The sequence below is a fragment of the Neopsephotus bourkii genome, unplaced genomic scaffold (genome assembly GCF_033783945.1).
Source record: "Neopsephotus bourkii isolate Nb327-2 ecotype Australia unplaced genomic scaffold, CSIRO-AGI_Nbou_v1 NB_894, whole genome shotgun sequence".
NCBI lineage: Eukaryota > Metazoa > Chordata > Aves > Psittaciformes > Psittacidae > Neopsephotus > Neopsephotus bourkii.
Window position 1 is genome coordinate 3,165,810 of NW_026901388.1, and position 7,262 is coordinate 3,173,071.

The 7,262-nt window shown below is 42.4% G+C and overlaps 1 protein-coding gene across 1 annotated transcript in view; it reads right to left on the reverse strand.

Annotated features, from left to right (window-relative positions):
* Positions 1–7,262, reverse strand: part of TUBB6 (tubulin beta 6 class V) — a 154,381-nt gene that overhangs the window by 75,464 nt on the left and 71,655 nt on the right. The window lies entirely within an intron of this gene.

The following is a 7,262-nucleotide window of genomic DNA, read 5'->3' on the forward strand; positions in this document are numbered from 1 at the left end:
GCGTTACCGGGGCTTTGGGGGACAGCTGGCGGCTAGCATTGGCCATTTCAAGAATGTGGCTTCGGGGGTGAAAAGGGAGTTCAGTTCTTTAATTTCAGCATCTTCTTAGTGTTTGGGAATTGGTATGGTAACAAGTACATTGTCCCTTATGCTTTTCGCTTGGCTTTAGATTTGTCAAGGATGAGGAGAATTAAGAACCGATTGTTCCAGAAACTGTATGGGCTAACTAAATTACTATGTGTTTGAGGCAGCAGAGTGGGAGACTCGCGGGGGACAGCTGAGCGATTCTACATCCTCCTTGTAGGAAAAAGGTGGCCTACGCTCAATACGTGCTTATGTGAGCACATGCTTATGTGCTTACGCCACAGAGTAACCCGTCTGTAGCACTTGGAACATACCGTGTATCTACCAAAGTGAGGCTTTTCCAAACGACTTGTTCTGGTGCATCCTTGGCATTGATTGGAGCAGAAGAGAGTCCAGGGCGGAGTCAGCGAGGGTAGCTTTTTTGGAAAAGATGGTAAATGCACTGAGTATTGAAATTAATTATTGTCTTTCAGCACCTGCTGTGTGGTTGAGGGTTTCAATTGCAGTGACCTCTCTAGCTAGGATGGAGATGTTTTAGCGGTTACCGTATCTGCATTAAGAAAATCACATAACACCACTACTTGCTATCTCTGATGTGAACACAGAATTAACTGTTAGTTTCCTAAGGACTAGGCTAAGTTTAATTGGCTTGGCTATCCCATCTAACCTAACAGACCTAAGTCTAGATCTATTTTCTCTTGTTGTTTATGTTCTAAGACACAGCTGATTTTGGGATGAGAGGGTCGTAACACCGCAGCCATATATAGTTCACAAAAATAGTAGACACTGTTGAAAATAGAAGGCTTGAACCTTTTCCTTCTAAAATAAGTGATGAAACCTCATAGTTTGTAGTGCAAGGATCCAGCTAATTCACTAAATTCCTAAGCTGCACTGCGGCACTGGGTGCCACAAAGACAGCAAGGCTGGCAGTCTACTTAGCAAAACATTTTCTAGTCCCCATTTCAAATCAGAATAAAACAGTAACAAACCCTGAAAGGTGAATTAACTAATACCCAAAGTTTAAAAGTTTGTTTAAGGTATTAAATGGCGAATATTTATTTGAAGAAATCCTCACCAAATGTTTTTCAGTACTTCTGCAGTTTTGTTTCTAAGTAACTTGTTTCTTCCACCCACATAGCTCCTCTGTCCTCATGTAAGATTAGTTTCATTAAGTGCAACAATCCTAGAAACATGTAATGGAATTTGGAATAGTACTGGAATTGCTCTGTATTCTTCCTGAATCTCAGTTTCTTCCTGGTTTTGGAAATTTGTATTTTTTTTTTATTGGTGCAATACTCAGCATAGCTTGAGGTGACTTCAGGACCTTTCCTAGAGAGTTTCTGTGCTGGGGCAGATGAGTAAACGTGTGTGCTGGTGAGATGTTGTAATAACAGCTCTAACTTTGGTAAATAAGAAAATCTACAGCTAACAAGGGCTTTGAATTCTAGGAGGCATCTCAAGACCATGATGAAAGTGTTTTCTGTGTTTTTCCTTGAAAGATGAAGTTTTATGACTGAATTGGCCAACACTAAAACGGGTTATACGTTTTGCTGAAACCAGATAGATACTATTCTGATGTAGAGCAGATGGTTTCCTCCCATGTATCTCAGGGCTGCTGCAATGCCTAGAGTTTTGTTGTGATTAGACTCCCACAAGGGCATTAGAAAGGTCTGTTTAACTCGTGTTTTAAAAACAGGGCAGTGTAAATGATAGGTTAGAGAGCAGGATGCAGAAATATCCTCACTGAATGTAACTGTACCAAATAATTATCACAGAGGAATAATGTTGCAAAGGGGGGGAGGTGCTCTCCTCAATATTTTTCTAAGCAGGAGTATGTCCTCTGTGGCATTTGGAAAATAAGTGACTCCATCTGTCTCAGTAGAATTTCCCCACCCTTCTGTTCATTCTGGTGTTAGAATATTAGTAGAAGGATCACCAAAGGCTGAACTTGAGGGGCTAAAAACTCAATGAACTCTTGGTTTTTACAGATTCCTTCCAGCTGTGTGGCTTATGCAGGTAGAAGATTTAAAACAGAGCTAAAAGGCCAGGAAAGAATACTTACTTAGAAAATCAGGGCTGCAGCTAGACCCTTCAAAATACAGCTGCCTGTAAGGCCTATAAACAGATGTCAGTGTTTCTCTTCATCGTTCTACTAGTCTCTGACAGCTTTCTTATTACTGTTCTGAAGTTTTTCAAGCCTTCCTTAACCTAGCCCTTCCAGGAGCTTCCTCCTGTGAGCTGCTGGGTGATTTTGTTCATCTCCAAGCAGGCTGAGGCTGCTCTCTGCCTTGCTGGATTAGACTCTCATTTGTCTTTCGTAACCGGCAAGGTCTTTCATAACTTCTGATCTTTCATAACACTAAATGCTAGCCAGTGCCTCTCACACACCTTTCATAACCTACACACACGCCAAGTGTTTAATCTCATCCACTTGGAGTAGGCCTGTCCTGGATGAACCTGAAATACTAGTGTTTCTCGGGCGCTGTGTCTGATTCCTCTGAGCCATGACCAGATTTGTGTTGAGGTCAGACGTCCTTCCCTGAGACAGTGAATGCTCAGTGGAGTGGAAGTCCTGTTCCCTCTGACCTCAGAGCAGAAAACAGAATGTAGTCATGGATTTCCTTCTCTCCCAGGGTGTGAAGCCCTTATTGACTTAGGTGTGGCTCAGTTGGAGGTGATACTCTCCTTTGCTTCCTGTCCTGAACCACTATGCAGTGTTTCGTCAGTGTGGCTGCTCTGCTTGCCACCCAGAGATTCCCATCGCGGTCTGCTTGGTCCATGCTGCAGAAAGCAGGGTCACTCAGGGGCAAAGCTGCTGCTGCTGTTGCTGCAAGGGCTTTAATTATTGCCTCGGCCAACAGCTTTCAATTCTCCAACAGCAATTGCACACTGCAGTAATAACGATGAAATTGGTTGTAGTTTTTGCAGAGGGAGGGTGACTTCTCTAGCTCGCTGGCCATCATGTGTGGTGACACAGCACCTCAGAGAGAAATGAGTCAGACGTTGGGACACATTTCCAGAACAACCTTATAGACACTTGGGCCAAAGAGCATGGCATTGAGTGGGTATATCACATCCCCTACCATGCACCAGCCTCTGGGAAAATCTCTGCTATATCATCTCTCTCGAGCAGTAGGACACTGTTTGTTTTGATTTATTTTAGTTCTTGCACCAGAACAACCAACAAGTGGATAAAGCTGCTAAGATTGAAGTGGCTCAGATGGACTTAGATTGGCAACATAAGGGTGAGTTATTTTTGGCCCGGTGGGCTCTTGACACTTCAGGTCATCAGGGCAGAGATGCAGCATACAGATGGGCTCGTGATCGGGGGGTGGTTGCAGCAGTGGAAGCAGAGCAACTGGCAACGCAGAAGTAAACCCCTCTGGCCTGCTGCACTGTGGCAAGATACGTCTTCCAGTGTGGATCCTTGTCACTTCATGGGTTTGATGGATGATCTCTTAATAGGGAATTAAATGGGAGAGCAAGTGACTAGCAGCTTTAATAAAAACAGAGGGGGTTGGGGGAAGAAAAATGAGGTGATCCTTTGGAATTATTAGCCTGAGTACAAAAGAGCCTTTCCTCAGCACAACAGCCAGAGCCTTGCTGTGCTGTTATTAAAGCACTTCAGTGGGAATTCATGCAGATGGTCTTTTTACCTAGCATAGGATTATACTGGATTAGTCATATAAAATTGTTGTTTACTGTCTCTAGCCCTTTTCTCTGGAGCTTTTATCAGGATCTCATGGAGAATGAAGTTTGTGGTAACGCAGATGACAAGCTTTTTGTTTGTGCAAACTACTACAGTGTTGTAGTTTAGTGCAATCCTAATGTTGCAGTGAGAGATTCTATAGCTGATAAAACAGGATGTTTTGCCCAGATTTTTGTTTTGCCTTTTGGGTGTTCAAGAAGGGAAGGTAAACTGTAAGGAGATGCTCTCAGAATCTTCTGTTTAGAAAAACTGTGCTGATCCTGCTTCTGCTTCATCAAACAGGAATTCCTAACACTGGCACCGTTTTTCATACTGCTTGCTAATGACTCATTAATGACACAACATTTGATTAATGCACTAAGTGGTGTATTAGATGTTTTTTTGTGTTCCCTTTCTGTCACGCACAATCATATTTTGACCACGTTTCTTCTCTACATACAGAAAGCCCAGGGATTGCTGCTTGAACACCCTCTGCGTTTCTCTTCCTGCCACAAGCTAACTCAAACATGCGGTGCAAGAGACTCCCTTTAGATCTGCCTTGTTCATGTGGAAGTCGAGATTTTTGGCTTACAGGTCTGACAGACAGGTGTACTGGTAAAATCGGGTCCTTCAGTGTTTTCTGGAGTTTTCACACTGGTTCTGTCATCCTGACATCTATACCATCCTTGTAGCCGTATCTTCCAGGAGGTATGGCTGAGGGCTTTCCTGGGGTGCAGGTGCCTTTGAGTCTCCCCCAGGACATATTTTTCTTTGGAGGAGGTTCTGTGCTCAAGGTAAACCAGTCCCAAGCTGTTACTCTTTTTCCCAGACTCATGTCTGTGTGTGGTAAAGGCCTTTTTCCCTGGCCTGGAAGGGAGAAGTGTCAGACTATCTCTGCCATGTGCATGCCACTGTTGTTTTTTGAACATTGTTCACTGAAAATATTAAAAATAATACCCTCCCCCCTGGAAACAAACTAACATTATAACCCGATGTTTCTATCTCTGAAGGTGATACAGAACTTCTGTCAGCGTGTGTGGCAGGGATCTCTGTAGCATAATTAGGTTTAATAAATATTAGTTCTATTTGGTTTTGTCAGCTTTAATCTTAAATTGATTTCTTCTTACATATTATAAGGAAATATTTCTTGTTTCTAATTCTGCAGACATCTTAAATCTAATCTTGCTGCTTTTCCTCTTGGTATGCAGGAAATATTAATGTTTTGGACTGAATTCTGAACTTTTGCATTTAGCTGTCCTCTGTGGTTGTGCAAAGACTTAGGAAAGCCAGACAACTTTTCTGTGTTTCAAGGAAGGCTCCTAGACACAAATAGGATTATTACTACCTGACTGAAGCTCAAAACAAGATGGAGAAAGGGCTTTTTTTCCTGTTTTGGCCATTGTGTTCCAGATTGTTCCTTGATTTTTCAAGTGGTGTTTGTCTCTGAGATTGGCAGCACTGATTGTGCCAAAGAACATAACAGGCAGAGAGACCATATGAGCTTTGACAACTTCCACCCTGAAAGACACTCTGAAGTCGTTGCTGACACAGCTGCTGCATGGAATAAAAGGGATTAATTTGGGGCAAGTGCAATTTTGATATGTTTTTGCAAAAGCATGGAGATTTTCACAGGGGAATATTATTTCCTGGAAAATCTCATGAGGATGGTAGGTCTTTTGGAGGGTTGAAGGGACACATCCTGTCCTTTAATCTGTGTGGAAGAAAAGCTATGCTTGGAGTTATTGTAGGATTGCGTCAAGTAATCCCGTGCTCATATATTTTCTGACAAAGTAAGTTAATGATTTGGGTGAAAAGCACTATGGGTCACATTCCTGCTGTTTGGCAGTAAGTAGCATGCTCAGCACCTGGAATCGATGACATTTTCATTCATGTGTATCAGCATGAAATGTGTCTCAGTTCACACCAAGCTAAGTTAGAAGCAAGTATGTGAGGAAAACAGAATGTGTTCAACAAAGCAGCTAAGTAATTGTGTAGGGAAATGTTTCTGCTGTAACTGCTTACAGTACAAAGTGAGTATCTTAGTGGCATTTCATACCTACTGACACAGAGAAGTTTTCCAAAAATCATGTATTATTGGTATCTCTGCAAGATGAACATGTTTCCTAATTAAGTACACAAGAAGTGTTTTAGCATTTGTATAAACTGTGGGCTGTGCATGCATGATGGCTAACATCTTTTGATTTTTGGATGCTTCAAAATCTAATGCCCAGTGTTACCCAGCCTTGGGCCATTTGTTCAGATCTATCAAGTATCTTTAACTTGGAAGAATGGATGCTCAGTTTTTAAGTGGAGCCACTCAAAATCAGTGACCACTTTTGAAAATGTAACTTTTCCCAAGAGTTTGAGGATATGAGTAGGGTTTTTTTTTGGTGTTGTTTGGATCAGCACTTGTTTAATAAAATCTGAATCTTACATAAAGTCACTGCAGGTCTAGCTGCATAATTGAGAAACCTGGCTGTTGTCTTCTTCCTCCATCTATCTTCAATTCCTGTGCCAGCCATGGAAGGATGAAGAAAGGCTGCATGGCTGTTTCTAGGCTAGAAACTGGGAATTCTTGTTTCCCTTTTAGCTCTGTTGGTTCATTTCCCAGCTTCTGTGTGTAATTTTCCAGCCTGTTACCAGTAGAACATCTGGTACAAGATGTTCTACTCTGTTCTACATCTGGTACCAGATGTTCTACTCGTAACAATTTTGAGTTCTGAAAATATTTAGGTCTCAAAACCTGCATAGCTGTTGCACTGTTGTCAGTTGATCTTCTTGTGGCCTTCTGTTGCTATGTTACTTGTAAGGTCCAGTCCCTCATGGGAGCAGGGTGCTTTCCTCCTGCATGTATGCCCTGCAGCCTGGTCTGTCAAAAATATCTGCAAAACACAAAACACAAAACCCAACAAGTAGTAGTAATACCAAGTATCACAAACACCAAGGATACACTGGGTAGCACTGTTACCAGGCATGCTGTTACCTCCTGACCTGGTAGATATTACTTGAAGAGCCTATACTGTGGCTTGTGTTGTGATGGAGTGGGGAGATTGATCATTGAATCACAGAACAGTTTGGGTTGGAAGGGACCTTGAAAGGTCATCTAGTTCGAACCCCCTTTGCAAGGAGCAGGGACATCTTCAACTGCATCAGGTTGCCCAGAACCAAATCCAGCCTGGCCCTGAATGTCTCCAGGGATGGGGCATCTATCACCTCTCTGGGCAACCTGTGCCAGTTATTTTATTACCCTCATTGTAAAGAATGTTTTCCTTGCATCCAGCCTGAATCTCCCCTCTTTTAGTTTAAAACCATTATTCCTCATTCTATTGCAACATGCCCAGATGCAGATTATGCTTTTGTAGAGACATGTAACACGTTGGGTGTTGATGGACCGCTGTATCCATGTGGATCTGTGATGGGTAGTATTCTCAGTCCCATGCATTTGGTATCTGCTAGTCACAGGAAATAACGGATAAAACCAATGGCAGTT